Below are 22111 nucleotides of genomic sequence, written 5' to 3' on the forward strand. Positions count from 1 at the left end.
TTCTATACATATTTTTCAGTTTATAATTGATGGCATCATATTTTTCATCCTTATTACCAATTCAGATATTTTTATCTAATATATATTTCGATGGAAATTTAAGTGTAATATATGTCATATTCTGTAAGCAAGAACTAATAATTAAAATAAAAATATTAATGATGATTGTTTTGAAAAAAAATAGACAATTTATTTGTAATAAAACAATTTCAAAATTTTGTATAAGATAATGACTTGAAGAAAATAATTTAAGTCATTAGCATATACATTTGTTTAAAACGCGATACAACATTGCTTTAATAATGTTTCAATTAAAAATTTCCTTAATAAATGTTTCAGATAACGTATTCGGCGAACGACATTTTGGAGCGAAAAGGCGGGCTGGCAGCTTGGATTAAAAAGAAAACGATGAGATATATCCAGTAGCGGAGACAAATGATGCCTAATAGGGACGAGCCTCACGAGGGGATTTGGCGTGTCGCTTGATGCCTATCAGTCAGACATTTAATTAATAACAACACCCAAGCTGGCTGACGTCTCCCGGCGATGCGTATAATAGCCTACACCCACTTGATCATCGGTCGTTTCCTCACGCTCGTGCATACGCGAGCGAGGCCGCGCGCGGTGCCGCGTTTCGATCAATAACAAATGTGTTTTGGGATTGGGAACGCTTCACGATTGGAGACTCAGCACGTTCGAACTCAATTTCTCAACGAAATAAATTATTAGAAGTGAGGATACGTACATGGGCTGCGTATAAGCGCCAGAGATTTTCGACACGTACAACTCCGGGGGTTACCTACACGCGCACGTCGCGTCGCGCACGGTGGGATAATAACGGCCGAATGTGAAAAATCGCGACAAGACGCGAGCTATACGCGCGGTGGTGCGCGTCGAAAGACGGTCGGTCGCATTAATAAAACCGTCATATAATTAACGCCGACGTTTAACGCCGCGACGAACCGCCGGGATAAAAAATGAGCCCGCGGCGTGGCCGTCGCTCGGGCCGATTCTAGATATCGGATTTATCGCGCCGCGAGAGACACGATGGAAATGTTTAATTCATGAATCCGTGATTGGATGCATTATGACAAAGAAATTCCGAGATTAAGAGGCGCCGTTCTCGCGGAGCGGTGTGGCGCGGCGCGGCGCGCCGGCCTGCAGGGGGGGAGGGACACAAACGTGGAAGATTACATCATAGATTAAAGAGCGCTATAAATTTACCGTCGACGCGCGCGATAATGAGCTCCGTACGGGGCATCGGACGTCGCCAAAAACGCGATATTAATGCAGTCCATCGCGCGCGTTCCGGCGTGCGGTTTAAATCCCTCAATCGGCCGCGATCCGCGCGCCGGTATCCGCGAAGTGGGAAGGATAAAGAGAGACACGAGGGAAGGGTTGAAGTAGAAAAGAATTTATTTTTCCGTTTCGCAATAAAATCTCCTCGACACGGTTAGTGTTAATTAAAAACAGGATCGACAAGTAAAAGATATATGTTGCAAGAAGATAACGCGTGTGAGATATGAAACACGATTCGTGATCGATGAACGGGGATAATACGTAAAAAATTCGCTGAATAATAATACTGAACTATATTGATTAGCATACAGATGAATAACTAAATGCAGTGACAGACTCATCAGTGATTGAAGATAAATGATACACTCTTAGCCCGTGGAGCCTTCAACGCTCGCCTTTGACGACAGTGAAAAAAAGAGAAATGACAAATAATATTCATTAAAAAATTGATTTTTATTTAAATCAAGGTTGGAGATTTTTTCAAATATATGTATATCGCGACGACGCACCCAGCAATCTCGTTTCGCCAGAGAGCAGTTAAGAATCAAAAACATCCTTCTATTTTAGACGTATCGCTAATTATTTCAATTAGAGAACGATGTGGGTCCATTCAGAGATCCCGTGCCCGCATTCACGACTTAAGAAGATCGCGCACGTGTGCACGTGGGGTTAGAGCACAGAAGGGACGAAGAGAGGGACAGAAGAAGGAGAAAGGAGCAAGGACGCGCAGCGCGTCGTCGTAACAGGAACGACCGCTCGCCGCGCGCCGCGCGCGCGGAGAGTTCAACGCGGAGCGGTAATGATTAAGCGACTGATTAATTTCAGATTAGCGCGAGCGGTATGAAACTGTACACGCGAGCGATCATAATGGAGTGTCCGCCGCGATTACAACATGGTCTATTACACTGATTAATCGGATACAACTCGCGTACATATGTATGACATCCAGCGAGCGCGCGCAAGTTGCCATTCATTCGCTCCTCCTTCCCTCTCTTTCTCTCTCCTCTTTCGCGCCTTGAGCTCTCGACGATCGCCCCCCGATCCGTCCCGCTTTGTCAGGATGACCGAATTATTTCTGAAAATCCCGGGATCTGCTCCTTACGGGATCGCAAAATGGCGACTCCGGCCGAGCAATTGAGATACGCGGCGCGCGACAAGAAACAATCCCCCGGCGCTTACTCATCTCTTTCGGAAATTTTGTCCCGGGTGTGTGTTTCTACGTGAGAAATTAATATATCAGTCCCTCGTCCGGTTCACGCGCGCGCGCGCGCGCTCGTTCCGCCGTAATCTATTTCTTCCGGAGATATAGGCGACAACGGTCATAAATCGTGAACCGTAGGAGGGTTTTGGTGCCGGCCGTATCGCGGTTGCGAAATCCCTCGGAGGACGGGGGTGTTAGGTCTGTTCTCCCTCGTCGGTCAGCGCGGTACGGTGCCTGCCATATTAACGGCCGTTTCGATACGTGCGGAGACCAAGGGAGAGGGCGAAATCGATTGGCCCTAAATCGCACGGCGTGCAATATTTGTGAAATTGAGTTAGCGCCGCGAGACGATCGCAAAAACGTCGCAGATTGCGATAATCTCTGTTGCGTTAGAGAACGTTGAAGAAGTCATCATTCGCCGTGAGCCGTGACTTACGCCAATTTCCGTGAAGCATATTTTTATACTGTTTTATATATTTTAACTATCGTCGCGTGTTCGTCGTCGTTACGGAAAAAATCTTGTTGTCCGTTTGTATTTCTAAAGTTAAATACATGCACTCTCGCGTAGATTGACGCTGCAAATAATGTAGCGGCGCTATTTATAAGAAGTTATCTCCCGCAAATTAACTCATTCTGTGACAAGGGTGCACCGCCAATTATCCAATATCCGGTGCACTGAGCTACTGTGTTATTTGCGGTATTACAATTTCGCCCCGCGGCGAAGGACTAACAGGAACAGAAATATGCACGGCTGTCCCGCGGGAGTTCGTTAGCGTTCCGTCTCTTCCTCCTCCCTCCCTCCCTCCTCCCTTCGCCCCGACCGCAAAAATTCCGATTGAATCGGATACGAGTAGTATCGGAAAATGATAATCATCTATAAGTTCGCTCATTACACCTGCGTCACGTCGCGTCCGCACGCAAACGCAACAGCTTATTAGTAAGCAGTGGCCTCGTGTGCTTGTGCATAAATACGATACCAAAACACATACGGGTGTGTGCGCGTGCATGTATACGCACGTACACACGTACGCGGGAATATTTTGTATATAACGGTCGCGGCTCTGAAATGTTCTCGGTATCGCGTTAAGTTCTTCAAATTAACAAAATTGGCTGTACCTTCGTACAGTCGCGGTACACCGCGGCTAACAACCTGGGTTCGTGTTCGGGCTCGGCCTTGCGTGTTTGTTGCCGGACACTGGATTATTTATGCTCCAATTACACGACTGTTAAGTGCCAATCGAATCCCATACTATCGATTTTGTAATGCGTTAACCACTGTGTATAACCACTGCGTGTATACATAGTATACGTATATAAAATGTTTTATCGATATACAAGTATTTCGTTACGGATACAAGAAGCGTAAATTTTACGCTACAATGCGTAATACGATTTATTCTGAACGGAGAAAATTATAAGCAGACCTGCCTCAAATGATCGTGTCGTGGGCTTCTATATAGTAATATATTTTGATTTTGTATTTTGATTATTTACGATACAGAAATACCAATGCTGATATTCACCCGTATAGATGAAATAAAATGTATAAATTAAAAGTTCACTGGAAAAACTTCATTGGAACACAACCTGCCTCTCTCGCGCGTTAATTAATTATTCAATCATCGTTAATTAAGATTTCCGATGGAAACTCATTCGATCTCAAGTATCGAGCGACGCATTGACGATCTCGAAGTTAATGAATTTCCGAGGAGATTTCTTCGTAACCGGGTCCTACCGTCGCGTCGTTACTATGCGGGCTGCCGGTTGAAGTCCGGTTGAAATAAGAATGTTCTCCCCATCGAAGACACAGATGGAATGGAAGTACAAGAAACTGAAGTACGAAGAAGGACAGGGGGAGAGGAAGAAGAAGGATGACAGGAAAACGGTCGCAGTCACGTACCGTCGCGACAACGGTCGGCGTCGTTCACCTTGTCGTCGTTGTCGTTGTCGTCGTCGTCGTCTTCGTCCTTGCCATCGTATTCGGTTTAGTGGCCCTTCTAATGGCGGAGTAGTAGCGTAGTAGTGGCTTTCTGGCCGGCAGTATACGCGGACTTGAGGGTTCGAGTAATGTGGACTCGAGCCATATTAGGCCGGCCGTGCCGCGCCGTTTCCTGGCAATATCCGATGCATATTGAGAGTCCGCGAGTGCCGCCGATGTGGAGCGATCGGCTCAATATGATTCCACGTTAAACCCTATTCGGTCTTACCCCCGAGAGATCCCCGAGGAAACCGCGTTCCACCGCGAGCCGATTACGGCGATGCTTCCACCGCGTGGGCTGGCTCGCCCGTAAAAGAGAGCGCGTTTCTTTTTTCATTAATCTCCGGCGTATCGCAGTGACCGTGGAATGCCCCATAAAGTTACATCCGCAAAGGCATTTCGTGGCTCCCGGGCGATCGTTGCGGATGCGAAAACGCTAGATGATATGAAAAGCTTACACTGAGCTTTGCTGTTAGAGAATGTTTTATATTATTTTTTAAATAGATTTTCGCTCACCGTAAATGTCAAAAAAATTATCTGTCGATAACTAATTTATTGTAAAATTAAATATCAAATTATATAAATCTGTCAGTCTTCTTATATTTTACGTTAGTGATAGAAAGTCGCGTTGGATAATTTCAGCGTAAGATAAAAACCGCTTTGGAATCAATTCTGATATTATTATGAGTTAACCAGTGAAACTACTAATTCGATGTTTCCTTTTTTTTTTAAGATCCTCACGTGTCTCGTTTGTTGTAGCTGGCCATACAACGCAAGACGTAACAGCCAGCTAATCTCGATTTACGGCGAAGGCCTCTCGTAAAAGTCGCATTTTCAGGATTTCATTTCCGTGAAACAGCTTTTCGCGGCACGCGCTGTCGACGACACGCTCGTCACCGTCTGTCGGCTCTGCGCTCTGGTCGAGTCAATTTACATTACACGCGACGATTCCATCTATCGATCTTACCAATGTCTTCTACGGGTCGAAGCCCATTCGTCAGTCCTGTCTGCGCGCCGATTATTCCTCGTACGTTCCCCCCCTCTCTCTTTTTCTCTCCTACGCCTTTTCTCTTTCTCGCGGCCGCGCACGCGAAAAGAGAGTGTGCACCGCAAATACCCGCGGGCGGCCGCGCGCGATTCGATTCTTGTCGCGCGCCGCGATAATAACCACGAAGTCGCATTGTAATCGGCCCGCAAGGGGACACAGCGAAACGCTACGAGAACCGATACGAGCCGACCAAACCACCGTGACTAACAATATCGCACGTGGCCGTGGGATCGGCGATCCACGAGATTTCCCGTAAAAGGGCAGCGAAATAACGAGGGAGGATCACAGTCGGCTAATTTTCGAACACGCAAGAAAGATGTTAAAAGAATTATTCTGCATGCCCTGTCTCTTCTCAATATACAAATCATCTTGAATATTTTAACAACGTCGTAGATTTCACGTGGCAATTGCCACGTTCTCACAGCTGAAACTCACGGACTCACTTTATCGGTTCTATAAAAAAAATAAAAAAAAATCGAATGTAAGGGTCAATGTAAGATTCATTCGAGGAACACGGGAAACACTGTCGAATGCTCCCAGCGTGATGAGCACCGGCGCGCTCGAGAAAGTCCACATATTTTTAAGACGAGCATGCTGGCTAATAAGATCGCGTTTACGACACCTCGTTAGGGGAGGAAAGATTTACAGGCGTTGGTAAGTGTGAGTCGCCCGCGTCTCTCGTCCTCCTCGAGATATAGCCGCATATACCGCGGTTGCCGAGCGATATGAGGAGATGGTGAGGAGGGTGTGAAGTTTTATGGGGAAGAATGACAAGCGTAGAAGACAGGTCAGAGAAGAGCTATACAGAACTGCACGCCACACGGGTACGCCCGTTCCGCGGGCTTTGTTCGTCTGGCAATAAGCGACCGTGGCTACCGCGCATCCCGCGAATATTATCCCGTATACGTGCACCAGCGATGCGCGATGAAGCCGTGATATCGTTGATATAAGTTCCACGAAGGGTAGGGGGTAGGTGGACGGCGCGCTGTTAGGAGGAATTAACTTACAATGGGACACCGGTTACAACGGTTTACTTCAGACGGGAGGGGGGGGGGAAGAGGCAAAGGCCATTGCGTCTAAATTGAAATCTTCGTCCGCCCCTCGACCGTTCCTCGTTCGCGTGTAGCAATTGTGCGAGCACAACCGCGCTCGTTTGTCATTACTCGGAGATTTGTAGAAACAACAGATTGTGCATTCTGTAAGATTTGCACGTTTAACGTGAAAGAAACGTTAGAATTTTCTAGTGTTACGCGTCAGGAGCTTCAAATAAAGAAGCTTCGGTGGTAATAAAAAATTTCTGCTGCAGTAAAAATTCGAGAGAAGAAAAATTGCTCTTCCATGTAATACCTTATTTATCAACGACATGTACGTCAATAAATGGCACAGAAACGTTTTATGCATCACGGATTTTGGCGTGTAAAATTTTCGAAAGATTAAAGGATATTACTCACGAAACACTTATATCTTTTTTTTTCCCGGGCGATGTAGTTAAGTATGCGAATAAAAACATGTAGCATTTAATGAAGCCCCCTGTTGAATAAAACAATTCGGCCGCGCCGTGTTCGGGAGGCCGCGAGTGACGAAACCATTTTTCAAACGCGAATACGCCACAATATATTATAATTACTCGGAATGGCCTCCGAGATCGTGTAATTTTCGCAAATCGCTCGGCAAACCGCGGCCCTTTTTGTACTCGCCGAAGAGTTCCTCGGGCGGCAAGGCAGCCGATATATTTTGTCGGAACAAGAGGGAAGAAAAAAGGACGGGGAGCGGCCGGAGAGAAAGGAGAAGGAGAGAGATGAGGAGCAAAAGGTCGAGCAGGAGGGCCGGAGGAGGGAAAATAAACGCGCCATCGGGAATCGCACGGAAAGCTTCAGTTTGGCGTGCCTGGCGTGCTACGACGGGATTAGCGAGATGGTCGAACTCTCGAGGGAAAGAAAGAAGGAGAGAGACAGAGATTGAAAGAAAGAATGAAAGAGAGCGAACAAATAAACAAGAGAGAGAGAGAGAGAGAGAGAGAGAGAGAGGGAAGGGAAGGGGGAAAGAGAGAGAGAAAGAGAAAGAGAGAGAGAGAGAGAGAGAGAGAGAAGTCTGGGATAAAAAGAGGGTGACTATGCAGAAGACACTTCATCCCGTAGCGCGCTCGGGCCGACTTTCGGTCCGAAAGTCGGTCTGACAGGCAGACTGCAATAGATAATATCTGGAGAGACGTTCGCCTCTCCTCTCTCATTCGAATCCGCGCGGCTCGCAATCCTCACGGGTGTGCACGTGCATGGCCGCGGTGCCTCGTGTATGCGGCGTAACTCTCACACGGTCGAAGGGAGGGCGAGAGCCGCGGTGTGTCTCGCGCACCGGGGCACGCAGGAACGCGCCCTCACGTACAGGAACGCACACCGAGGGAACGGTGTGTGCACTTATCGAGTTAGTTTTTTGTGTCAGCCGGTTATTAGATTATGATTAAACGATTCGAAGGGTTGGAAAGGGACGAAAGGGGAGCAGCGAAAGGAGCCCTGGGGAAAGGGGAAAGGAAGATTGGAGGAGGCGAGGTGAGGCCTTGGGACCCGCGACGGGAGAGTGTGGGCAGAACAAACGGGTATCGAAAAGGAGGAGCTAATTAAAATACAAATACCTTAACTGGCTCTCGAGGGGATTAGTCGCCGCGGAGGCTTACCGCGCCGAGAGACGTCTTCCTCGTTACTGTCAAACTCCGCGGCGGAAAGACGCTGACGCCAGTCCTTTAAATCGCGAAATCAAATTGATACGCCACGACACGTTCTATTCCGCGATAATCGGATTTCGGACGATTTGTATGTCGTCGATGAAGTCCATTTATCGACAGCGAAGTCCTGGTTTTCGACGTTAAGCGAGTCAAAGTGCTTTCTGTATTTCTTTTTCGGAACGATGCACATAATCCTTTTTCTCAAACAAATATAATCCACGTTTAACATTTTCCCAATTATTGTGATAAAAATAGTATCGGCCTAGCAATGCAATAGTTTGATTAATGATATTTTTATAAACGCAAAATTAACAAAAATTTAGTAAAGTCACGTATTCTACGCAAGACTTTTTTATGGTGTTTATTTGGTTCATAAAGTTTCACAGAATTTCTTAGGTATTTCGAAAAAATAGCAAAGACAGAGTGAAACGAAAATATTACTTTGAATGGAATAAGAAAGTAGCGAGTAGCAAAGGAAGAGTAAATAGGTAGAATAAATAGAAAACGAGAGAGGGAGAATGAGGAGCTCGAGAACGTTAGGAAGAGTCAACGTTAAAGTAAAACGGAGTAATAATGAGCGCGGTCGAAAAAACGTGAGAAGCTAGAAGCAAGCGTAGAGAGTAAGAGCGACATGTACGGCGAAAACTACACGGTTTAACGAAACGGTGGGCACGAGCGGGTTAAGAGGAGGCTCCGGCCCGCGGTGAGGAGCCCCCGCGCTCCGTGTGTGCACGGCACGCCCGTATTTCAATCGCGAGATAAGGACGAAGCGAGGAAAGGAGGGTTACACAGAGGGTTACACGAGGATCCGAGGGAGGGCAGGGGGGGACAGAGAAAAAAAAGAGGGAGACGGTGCGCGCGAAAGAAGTTAGAAAGCCGAAACTCGAAGGATACCGAAGGGAAGGCGAGTATAAGGCACGATATGCAAGCCAAGCCGCGGTGATAGTTGGAGGCGCGGGTAGAAGCGAGAGGAAGCCCTACCATTTCTTCGTCCCTTCTCGTTCTCCCTCCCTCTCTCTCTCTCTCTCTCTCTCTCTCTGAGAATGATTTCTCCTTCGCTCTCGGAGAGGACGAGAGAAGATGAGAGAAGAGAGGAGGGATAAGAGAAGAGAAGAAAAGAGAAAAGGAAAGAGCCCTCTCAATGATGTCCGCTCGCGTGTAGTGAATATCCGGCTCTACGGTTGTAGGTAGGTAGGTACTCGTACGCGCCGCGCTCTCGCGTGTGCACATACACCTCGCGGAGCAGGCGAGTTTGCGTGCGTCCGTGTGCGCCGGGTGTCGGGTCGTAGACCACAGCGGAGTCAGCTCGAAACGCTCAACCGGTCGAGCAACTTTTTAACGAGCTGCGGTTCTCCTCTCCTCCGCGAGGCGGAGGAAAGACGGGAGAGAGAAAGAGAGAGAAAGAGAGAGAGAGAGAGAAAGATATATTCCTGCCTGAACCGCGAGTTGAGCCATCCTCGCTTCGAGATGCATGCATGCATGCATGCATGCGTCCACCGTGCCTGCCTGCCTGCATGCATGCATGCATGTGCATCATGTGATACCAGAGCGGGCGAGTGCGAGACGCAGGGAAAGAGCAAGAAAGGGTGGATGGAGAACGGAGAAAATGAGAAAGGAGAGGGAGGAGAGAAAGAGAGAAAGGATAGAAAGAGGGGGCGGCGGGGGGCGGAGGAAACCGCGAGGACGTTGCGTCGCGGATACGCCATCCCATATGGTTACACGGTTAAACGGTCCAAACTCTTTGCGGCTCAACTCCGGCCGTGTGCCTCGTAGAATCGAACGCGCTCGATTACCTCGCCCGTTTGTAGCATCGCGTCGCGCGCGATTCCCTCGATCGGACTATCGGCGTAACACTTAACGCTTAACGCCGCCGGAGTATATACTCCGGCTTGCGTGGAGGCAGCCGGTGCAATCGTTCGAGCTTTGAGACTCCAGCGATTTCTCCTTACGTACGGTAACAACGACCGTTGTTAACGCTTGTCTGCAAACCTCGGTTTCGTCAATTACGCTCGGCACGCTCCGTTACCAGAAAATTTTTTTTTGCACCGGCCGCATCTATCACTGCGATAAGAAAATGACATATCACTCGAAAATGTATTTAGAATTCAAGATGTGATAAAGGATACGCTTGTGCAAATGGATGTCTCGATATTGTACCTCATGCTGATCCGAGCACCTTAACTATTATGCTAAAAGGAAGTAGCAGACCTCATGCAGATCGATTTTGTCATGTTCGAGCGTCCCACTATATCGCAAAACGGTGCTTTCATTGTGCAAAGTAGATGTATCCAAATCCCCGATGTAAATTCTTATTATTCTTTCTTTTTTTCGTTTAAGAATGATGCAGCTTACAGGGTCGTACTTATTTAAGCTCTTTGCATTTGTTTGGAAAATGCTAAGAAAAATTTAAATACCATGAGGAGACACAAACCGATTTTGTTTCCCATTTTTAACATTTAATTCATGCAACGTTTTAAAACAAGTAGTCGACATTTCTTTTACATTCCTCTTCGTGAGAGAAAACTCGCGACGTTGCGGCTATTAATTCAAAATTGTCTCGGTCTCGGCAGTCGGAAAAATGCATGGAAAAAGTTCAAAATTCCTCGCACCGGCTCTCGCAGAAAACCAACGAAAGAAAGCTCTGTCTCTCTGTTTCTCTCTCTCTCTCTCTCTCTTTTTCTCTCTTCCGTGCGCGCACACACACACGGAATATCTCAGCTGCAAAGAACAACGATCGTACCCCGCGGGAAGAAACCGAGAAACCTTCTCCCGCAAATCTCCTCGCAATTTTTTTCAACGGCGTGGCTGCGACGCGAGCGGAGTACAAATAAAGTCGCATAAGTATCGACTGTTTCAACGCGCGGTTTGAGAAGGCCTCTCTCGATCGCGCTAGGGGCCCAAGACTCGAATAATAACCATTTTACCTCGGGAACGCTCGAGCCGCGCGCGACTTCGTGAACCGTGCCTCCCCGCCATCCTCCCCCGTCCTACGAGCGTCTCTCACTCGTTCTTAGGCTTTATTGAATAAGTGTAAACGGCGGTGTTGCGCTAGGAAGAACAAGCGCCTTCTCCACGTCATTATTACTCGTCTCGAGGCTTTCTTGCATTACGGAATTTAAGGACGGCCGGCAGACCCAACACGAGGAAGTCTCTCCTCTTCGGGGGCCGCGCGCGGTCGGCCTACGGTCGGCGGCGTATCCTCTCTCTCTCCCCACGGCAAGAAAGGCTCCGGGGGCCGCGGTGAATCTGGCCGAGCCATCTTCCACTCGGCCGAGTCGAAACGCACGCGAGTCGCGAAATACCGTGGCTCGGTCTCGGGACCTTCATTAACAAAGGGTTACCTTATAGGATATATTCCATCTATTTGCGATAGTCACGAACGGTCAGGATTGTTAGTCTCTCTCGCCAGCGATTCCCTTCCCGATTCTCCCGTTGTTCCTCCGTCGCGGCGGAGACTTCCGCGACTTTCGCGCAACTCCTCGTCCTTTGATTAGCGGTATATATGTCTCGCTTTATTCTCCACGAAAAAGTTTTCTCCACCGAGAAAAATATTCGGTAACGAGATCTCGATCGCTCGTTCGCTCGCAGGAAAAGTTGAAAAACGCTCTCAGCGGTCACCGCGTTTTACGATTCCGTAAAGAAAAGAGAATCCGAAGATCCGGAGAGATCCCCGGAGCAGCGCCCGCGGGCGAAAAGTCGTGCTCTCGCGACGGTAATTCCCGGCTTTGAGATCGCCGAGGTACAACGGGCGACCGGAGCGCTCACGTCGACTAAACGTTAGTCTTTTTTTAAATGACAAATTATCGTCAGTTTTGCTGTGCGTAATACGCAGAGTGTACGGAGCTATTACTGTCACGAGACGCGTATCCCGCGCCCAGTCGGTGCGCGGCTGTTGCGTGATTCCAGAATCCGCGCAAGCCAGCCGGTGCGTTTTATCCTCTCCATTTCTCTCTCTTCTTACGTACTTTGTCAAAGCCGGACGGTGGTCGCGTCGATAATCCGCAAGGGCCTCCTCGAGAGCGCGTATCCTGTGATCTTCAGTCATATCCTGTTGCTCTCCCCGCGCTCTCCGTTTCCAGAAAGAAAACGCATCCCGTCCCGATTATACCGGTAGCGGCGGCTGCGCGCTCATAGGTATATATTCTTCCGTATGTAACATATGTAGGTACGTGCACACACACCGGTCGACTCGTACCGCCGGCTCTATTATCGGATGTGGCGATAATCCCGCGCTATCGTAACGCTAACGTACTGCCGGCACGCAAACTCTCAAACGTCGCGGCGCCTTTTTGCTCCGCGCTCGGTCGACCCACTACAAAATTATCAATGATAACGTCGTAATAATATCAAGACGGAAAGAGATAGAAAATGTTGAGAAATGAACGACCGACCGATCGATCGGCCGCCGGCACGGAGCGTCGCTGGTGGCTCGGGAGAAAATTCCCGAACGGATTCTCCTCCCGGGTCCACCCGGAGCTTGAGAGAGCGATTCGCTCGCTTGCGCGTGCTCTCTTTTATTACGTATTTCAATCAAGTGTAGGTCAATTGACGATAATCACGAGCGACGTACCAAGGCCGCGCTCGGATTGGAGGGTGAAAATGTGAGAGGGGAGGAGCGGCGAGGCGCGGAACGCAGCCGGATAGGCGGCGGGGGCCGGAGCGGGTGGAGGAGAAAATAACGGAGGGCAGAGGGTTGCGTAATGAGAGGGTAGCGGAGTGCCGATAAATCCAACAGGTCTCAGCATTTGTAAATTGCAACCTGTCAATACTGATCCGCTGCAAAATAAATGAGCCTGCCCCCACGCATGCACACACAGGGTGTACCGCGGTCCGAACCTCACTTGCGGATGCACTGAGATGCTCGCAAGAGCGACCGTGCGATTCCGTTAAATCAACACGAAGGCGGTATTCCAGAGCGACGTTCAAACGTCTCGAAAACTCGGACGTGAGACCGACGTTCTCCTCCCTCTTCGTCCAACGATTGTTTGCCTAACTAAACGCACGAACGCCATATGAATCATTGTTTAAAAAAAAGAGTCTGTGTGCTTATAGATACATTTTCTTCAGTCTTGCGCTACAAATGTTAAATCGCGCTGATCACGTGAAGTGTTAAACAAGTAATTGCTAGTTTATTTTGCGAACCGCATGGATGTAATCAAAAATTCATGCACATAAATGTAATGCTTTAGCCCAATCATCGCGAAATTATTCCGTTAAAGTGGAGCGTATTAGTCATTCGCCGTTGTGATATAATAGCACGTGCGCGTTGTCATCGAATGCATGTCACATATTATCACGTTTTTCCGTACGACAAAAATGCCGTAAACGCACGTCCGTCGACCGAAAACACTGTGACAGCGACGTTCGGCGGCATCGAGGATTGGCTCGTCGTTAGACAACAACGAAAAGGCCGTGATCGGATGTAAACAAAACGCGGCAAGTAACAGGACCGAGGATGTTGGTCTCCTCAGTCGAGGGGAGTTAAATTAAAGCGAGTCGAGGTACACAGACATCGATAATACCGGTATCGTATTGCAGCGCGAGGAGAAAAATGCGATTGCACTTCCTCTGTGTACACCTTTACACACTTTAATTCCATTAAATACGCACTCCATAACGGCGGCCTCATTCTTCAAGCCAATCCGTGTGGGATACAGTCAGGGACGGGCCGAGCTGCCAAAAAGTGCCCGGACCGCTTCGTATTGTCCACTCTGTCGTGACATAACGTTTTCAGGCGTGAAGCGACGCGACGGTGAGAGAAGTAGAGCGCTGAACTATATTCGGATATCGCTGCCGCATGAAATACAACGGCAAGAGAGTCCGGTCGAGCGGCAACGTATCGGCTGTAGCGATTAGCAATAGCCATTTCTCACACGCGGAACGTGTTGGCTTACTTACGCGCGGATTTTAACGTATTGTTCTTGCGCAATCATTACTACCTGCGCCGTTACGTCACTCGTTGCGGATCGCTTCGCACGCGTACTACTAATAGCCGAAGATCAAGTGTTAATTCGGTAATTGCGCACCGATCGCGCTATTTATAATCGTGAATTTACGACAACACCTTTACATAACGGCAATAACGTAAGTCGCGGCAGCGGAGTTCAAAGTATTATTAAGCGCGCACGATTTTCAGCTGAAATGAATATTATCCACATCTGATTAAGCCAATTCCACGATTTCCGCTGCGTCGGAACACGTACATGTTTAATAATAAGCTATCGCGGGTATGCTCGAGTTGTAGGCCAGGTTCGCTAAATTAACAACGAAATCCATCGCAATGTGCATTTCGGCTCGCATCAATGAGACCTGTATTTTAACGTAATCTCATCAGCGATTCCCGGGCCATAATAATCAAGCGACAGTGGTGATGAGGGGTACGGGGTACTTGCCACGCGATACGAGCGGAGCAAAAAGGGCCGACACGCGGCGCCGCGCTTCCGCGAAGTCGTACGGTACCCCGCGTAGGCCAGTGGTCAAAACTCGCGTAGTAATTCGCGAACGGAGGTATCCGCGAATCCGCCCCTGGCTCCTGGACCCGACAATACGCGCACTCACGCACACGTCCCATCTCGCGTTCCATGCGGCGAGTTACGTACGCGCGCGGCGCGGCGCGGCGCGGCGTGGCGTGCGGAGACGGGACTTTAACGACCGGCTTAAAAAGAAAGAGAAAGAGGGAGGAGGAGGGAGAGAAAGAGAGAGAGAGAGAGAGAGAGAGAGAAAAGAAAGAAAAATTGGGCAGTTTTCGTTTACCGAGTCTTAGCCGGTTCGTGAGGTCGTTAATTTTCGGGTGGCCGCCGGTGGGATACGACGTCTCTCGCCCACCGACGAGAGTCTTTGAACTCCGGGATTACCTCTGGCTACCTCTGGGTTGCCTCGGATTGCCCCGGCGCGATGCAATGTGGTGCGATGCGATGTGATGCGATACGATGCGATGCGATGCGGTCGGTGCGGTACGGTACGGTGCGGTGCGGTGCGGCGGATGTTGCAGATCAACTAGGCTCACGAGAGCACACTTGGTACTCCGGCCACGGTGTGCTTTCGCAGACGACGTACTTTCGTTTAGCTACGAAACCTTCGTAATACGGCGACTGATCGTGAGATAACCGCTGCAGGCACGAGACCCTCGCTATTGAGAAATTAAAGCTTGAAACGCTCGATCTGTTCGAGTAATAAGCGAGACGGTGCCTCACGTTGATAGATCGGTTGTGAAATCTCCGATCACGTCGTGTTTACACACTTATAGTCTTATAACCAGTTTTAACTTTTTTAACGATTGTAATTACAATTTACAGAGTAGATATATCTTCTTCAAAAAATTCGTTGAATAACAACAAGTATACTTGCAATTAGCCATCGAATAAAAAATTGCATTAAGATAAAAATAAAAAAATTTATATCTACAGCAAAATAAACTTATGTTTAAAGTTTTATTATTTCTATTATCGTTATCGAGTTTCTACATTTTTGCTTTATAACAATTCGAGAACTCCATGTTTCTAATTGAAACAAATTAATCTCTTTGATTTACTCTGTACTATTAATTTCTAATATTCTGTATATTTCCTTTCAAATAAACTAAATTTTATTGAAAACAATTAGTACGATTCAACGATATAATCAATATCTTAATGAGCACTAAAATATCATGGGAAGAGTCTGAGTAATGTTTGGATTATCTCAAATTTAGTAAGTTTCTTGCGCCATATCATTCCGAAAGGTATATAAAAAGCGGTTCTACAAGAGGCGGCACGGAGGATTAATTTAAGCCGAACTGACCCTAAAAATATCACTAGATTATCATTAGCGAGTCACCGGGCGAGGTCCATTAAGCATGATTATGATGTTTCCATGAAAATCTTATGTAACGCTCGTCTTCCGTGACTTTGTGATTCACCCTGTGTGAGCCTCGTTCGATACTTATTTTATTTGGCGAGCCAGCTGATCCACGAAGCCGTTAATTTTGGGATAGCTGTCGACGGAGCATGCACCCAAAGTGGTTTTTAATTTCGGATTACATAAAACTGGAATGATGCGTGCTGATCATAGTCATCAATTTTTATCGTCAACCTTACAATGTACAATATGTCGACTTAGAGTTGTTAACGTCATCCTACAAAACCTTAAGAAATAATCCGCGCAGTAGGTCAAAATCTGTGTATGGTCTTAAGCATATTCGGACACTGGACTCGTTATACTGGATTCGAATTCTTGGAATTATTTTTCCAATTAATCGTCATCGAGAATGATAAACATCGTTATGACCGCCGTAATTTTTAGCAAGATCGTTGTACCCGTGTCTCGGAGGTGATGAGTCTTTACGATGCTTCCTTCCTCCGCAATTATATCCGAGTATTTTCGTGGATTACGACTTGGGATCTGTCCGCGACAATTTATTTCGCGCATTCACAGAGAGAAATAAAGAGGCAGAGGAGGGAAAGGTGAGGGGGAAGACAAGTGAACTGCGCCAAAGGTATCATCGGTCCTGGTTTACACCTAAACCGGACGATAACCCAATCCCCGAGTTCGTTAATTTTTGGGGACGATCACACGTGGGATTCGTCCCTCGCCCATGAACCAGTCCGTGCGCCTCCTTTCTGGATTGCCTTGGGTCGCCTCGCCGGTGCGGCGCGCGGTTGCCTGCAGTTGCCCCGGCTAGGCATCCCGGAGGAGCCCGTGGAGTTATCGTAATCGTTAACGAGACTGCTGTCAGCGTCGTAAGACACCCGAGGGTCCCTCACCATTAACCTTCCGCTAACAAAGGCATTGCCACGTTCTTCGCTCCCGGTGCACCGACCCGCTCTCCCTTCCTTATTTATATGCATAACTCAAAAGAGGTGTAATGAAAATTTCACGGTCAACTCGATTACAGGCGATCGCCGTCGTATTCCCTCCTTTCGTACTCTCCTCTCTCTCCCTCCTACACATTCCGGTCCCTCTCTCTCTCCCTTCCTCCCTCTCTCTCTCTCTCTTTTTCTTTCTCTCTTTTCGCCCTCTCCGTCACGCCGCTCTTTTCGCCCTCTCTTTCCCTCTACCCTCCCGTACATCAGCAACTTGTCCGATGCGTCTGTCTCTCTTCGGGACCGTAGCGTTAGACCTCCGCCGCCGGAACGACGGCCTTCCTCTCGTTTTCTCTCTTCTCGCCCGTCCATCCATAGAGAAAAAGAGAGAGGGGTGAGCGAGAGCAGCTCTCGCACGCGGAAAACGATTTCTCGGGATCGCGCGTTCGAAGAGCGATAAATTTTCCACACCGATTATTGATACGCGCTGATTATCCTCGTGATGCGCCGCGCGCGGATAATAAACCTTATCATAATGACGGCTGACAAGTTCCTTATCGATTGATAAAAAAAAGTGATAATGAGGAGATAAGTGCTCGATCTTTTCCCTAAATTATTATTCCTATGATTATTTCAATGCTGAAATGTACGACCCGCAGGTGGCTGCCGCCGACTAGATAGTTTCTCATTTGATTGACTCACGGCCACGTGAGAAGACGTTATCCTTTTATATTAGTCTCCGAGCTGTCCGACATGCTGCACACGTTAAACTCCGTTGAAGTAATGCGAGCGCAATAGCACTGCCACGCTATATCCGCTTCGAGATTTACTCCCATTTCTTTTTTTTTTCGGAGATCCGACGAGTTTCCCTTCTTGCCGACAATTTAATTGTTAAGTCATGCGCGTACCTTGATTTATCTTTACGAGCAATAAAACGGTCGATAGCGCGTTGAGACTAAATATACCGCGGGAAGTATATAGACATTTTACTTACGTAACAGTAACTCGCGAGAGGATGAGAGAAAGAGAGAGTCGCGTTTGAAACACTGCGCTCTAGCACAATGGTAATGGACACAAGAGTGGATGGTAATTGAGTTAACGGGCTATGTAATAGCGGATTCAACGTGTCAAATTGTTTTGTAATCGCTTTACGAGCCGTTCTTAAGCATTTTGCACCCTGTTCGTTACGCGGAGATGAAATACGTTGATAAACTCTACGTAAAAAGGCGCTAGTTTAAAGAAATTTCTTCTATATCGGGCAAAACATTCTTAAACGCTCTTTTAATTCATTCGCACACCTTCCTTTATCATTTTTTTTTTTAAACGGTGGAATAATGCAAAATTTAATACGCGCGTCGATACGCAAAATAGTTTAATTTAAAATTTTCTTGTTCGTCACGGTATTCTCGTTCGATCTCGGTACAACATCACTTCCTTAAAGCCGGTAAAGTCGACCACGACGAACCGCGCAATCGCCGTGGAATGCATTCGAAAAAGGTTGCAGGAGAAAACGTGTTGCAGGGTTGTAAGATGAAACTAGCAGGTGATCATCGGCGGGAATCGCGGCCGCGGCGCGGCGGCGACGGCGCGGCGCGGCGGATCGTGATTCCGTGCCCACCTGAAAACAATAAACGGCCTGGAGGCTGCTGCTCCTGGGACAAGAAGGAAGAAACTTAGGCCGGGGCTCTCCGGAGTGAAAGTGCACAATAACAAACCATCTCGGTTTGTGTCTGCGGGGGTTTCGCAAGATCGCGCCGTGATCTTTTCCACGGCGCGCGGCGGTTCTGTAACTTCAAGTCGCGATAATTAGCGGCTGCGGCTACTAAGTGATTATACGAATAAACGGGGAAACTGAGAATCCATTAGTCTCTCCCGCGGGAAAGAATCGTGAGAAGAATGTATGTTGTACTCGGGAAATCTCTCTCTTATCAGCGTTACCGTAAAACCATCTCTGAAAGAGCGGAAGACTAACATATCGGAACATAAATTCTAGACCGTCATGATTTGCAATGCGCTTCTGGCTTATAGCTCGGTTGCGAGCGCCGAGTATGCTCGTCTGGCCCAACGATTAGTCTGGCGTGATACTGATAAACTATGAATTCCGGCAGGTTTTCTTCCTGTTATGAATAACCTTACAAAACTCATATTTTTATGCGAAAATCTTGGAATTAATTTAAAATTTTTATGCTATTCATAGAAAAACTGTGAGTTTCTGTAAGAAAAAATAAATCAAATAAATAAATTTTTAATTTACTATGTGTTTCTTTGAGCTCCGTCGAGTTTTGCTGAAAAATAGCAGCATTTTTTAATTCAAATAAAAACAGCTTTTCTATGATAGACTATCTCTTCTCTCAGAAACAATGATCTAAAATGAAATACGTTTGTGAGAAAATCTTAGAGGCGTGTAGTTCTATCGCTCATGCATAGTTTGCTTAGCACTATTATGTCTTCTTATTCAATCAAAATACGTAACGTTAAATCTTAATTCTGCCTTGTCCGAGTCAGTTCTGGGCGAGAAGAAAAGTCCATCCATCAATCAATGATTTTTACAATTAGCGCATACCGCGACGATAGCCGTAGTCATTGTTATGTAACAGCGGAATTACACAGTTAGACATCCACTGAGCGCCAGCGCGCATCTGTCTTTATCAAGCGAGGAGCGCAGGCCGGCGATCGGAATCCGGTAGTTTCGTTCACCATTAACGCGTAACAATCCGAACGTCTTTGATTGATTTCCTTGCTCGGAGCTAATGAGCATCGCGCTCGGCTCGAATCGACGCACGGCTGGGAAAACGGAAGGTCCGAAACGAGCTCACGATACAACGGGTCCGATTGCGTAATGATTTCTGAATGCACGACATCGGCGTCCCCCTACGCTCTTTGTTATCGCGTGCTTCGATATCGTGAAGGCGAGACACACGAGCATCCGTATGGTCATATACAGGGTGCTCCGATGTATATTACATGCGCCTTGTCGAGCTAAGGATATCCCTTTCGTGACAGACTTGCAACGAAATACCGAATTCTGACGCAACTATCGTCTTCGTTATTTTAAAAAAAAAAAAGTGAAATTACTTTCTTACTTTTCACTTTTTCCAATTATTAACGTGGTGGAATATTATTTTTAAAAAGGGATACGTAAAACTTGTTACCATGATTTAATAATTCATTAACATAAGAAGACGTGTGTTTATATGAAGAGTCATGATATATTAATGAAACTTGAGCAAATATCGATGTTCGTGACCTCCAACGCGCGCGTAACGCGCGTACAACTGGGCCCACACGCGTCTTTCACGGTCGTACAAATTGCCTCGTCAGATTAGAGAGGATCTGTTAATATTTTAAACGAACCTCGTATTCGGAAACACCCTGTACATAACGACGTATGGTTCGGTAGTTGATTAGATTTAAAAGAATGCCCCGTCACCTGCACTGTTGAAAGGAGACTAGGCCCCGGGAGCAACGGCGGTGGGGAGGGCTCGTGGAGACTGAGAGAAGGGATGGGGGATAAGCGGGGGGGAGGGGAGAGAGTAAAGGGAAAGGAGGTGCCGGAGTGGTGCCTGATCGTCAGCAACGAGAGGCCCGGGCATGAGGCCCCAGCGATCACTGACCGCTTTCGCCGATCCCGGCCGCCAACTAGCCACCTTTCAGCGGCGCGGCCATTGGGGCATCCTCCTGCTTAAGGTCCATTCACATCGCATCGCTAATCAAACCTGACAAAAAAGAATCGTTTCGTGGTGCTTACGGTCCCCGTAAAGTCGTGGAAATTGCCTTTATCGGTATGGGGCCGGCTACCGCCGAGATTAAAGGAGTTGGATTTATGTAATTGTCGATAACGGAATGCCCGAGTCGTCGGGATTAAAAACGTTAATGTTTAATCTTCGTGGGGACTATCAAGATATCGAACTAACGTCGACTCGCGGAATTAATGTCGTTAATGATAATTAGAGATACGCTCGCCTCATAAATTTCCGCGCGTAACAAAATTACTCGTAAATTAACAGCGATTAGTATAATCCCACCCCTGCGGGGGATTAAATCAAGTTTGCGCGCGCACGGCAATAAAATTCCTGATGCGTCTGTATCGTTCATTGAAGCGGTTACAGTAATTGGCGACGGGGGATGTATGTAATATCGGGCCCAAAAATTGCGTCTCGAAAGCCGGCGAAAATAATCTCCGGGAATGAAGTAACTCTTTCCCGGAAGAACTCGAGATATTTGTGTAATGAGAAAGAATGGCGCAAACTCACTCGAGATAATCGAGATAGTTAGCAGGTTGCAGTTTCGTTTTACGGCACGTGATACATGGTTAATCTGCAAAACATCGGACACCCGGGGAATAATATTACGGACGCTTATAGACGGCTAAAATGCAGTCCACCGTGGGCAATTACCAAGGCGAGAGGGAACTGGCGAAAGAGTGAAATATAATACCGACACACAAGCCTCGCGGCCTTGGTAAAGATCTTGTAATAACGATCAATGGATACGAATAAAACATACGTTTAATTGCGAAATCGGTAGTCTACCCATATCGTCGGCAATAACAATGGCGAAGATGAGATCTTGAGCATTCTACAAGCTCTTCTCGAGTGAGCCATTACGTGTATTTCTACGAAGACGTACATTAAAATGTATATTGAAATCAAAGTAATTAAGAAACGATGACACAAATGATATAATAATTTATAGATGATATAATAATTTATTTCGAATAATCGATTTTAATGGATGCGAACGTTGTATTTGGTCATTTAAAGTTCGAAGGAATGGGGCCTGTAGAATCGCTGATTTAAACGATGATGATGTCCGAAGGATCTTTTGCCAACAAGGGACCCTACTTCGAGCAGGTAAAGGTAACAAATCACTTTTCAACGATGGGAGATCAAACTACTAAGCACTGTTTTGTGAAAGGCGGAGTTCCCTACAAAAGATACCACTTGATACGATGTTACACACTATTTCCGACACAATGAATGTCTTTTTATGAGATCTAGAATAAGGTTGTGAGGATTTTGAATGTTAGAATATTGTAAGAAATTAATCGAGCTTCAAGAAAGATCATGAACATACATAAGATCTT

General features: G+C 47.1%; 1 protein-coding gene across 1 annotated transcript in view; it reads right to left on the bottom strand.

Moving 5' to 3' along the window:
• Su(var)3-3 (lysine-specific histone demethylase Su(var)3-3) overlaps positions 1-22111 on the bottom strand; it is a 101560-nt gene that overhangs the window by 18859 nt on the left and 60590 nt on the right. The window lies entirely within an intron of this gene.

The sequence above is a fragment of the Temnothorax longispinosus genome, chromosome 4, assembly GCF_030848805.1.
Source record: "Temnothorax longispinosus isolate EJ_2023e chromosome 4, Tlon_JGU_v1, whole genome shotgun sequence".
Taxonomy (NCBI): domain Eukaryota; kingdom Metazoa; phylum Arthropoda; class Insecta; order Hymenoptera; family Formicidae; genus Temnothorax; species Temnothorax longispinosus.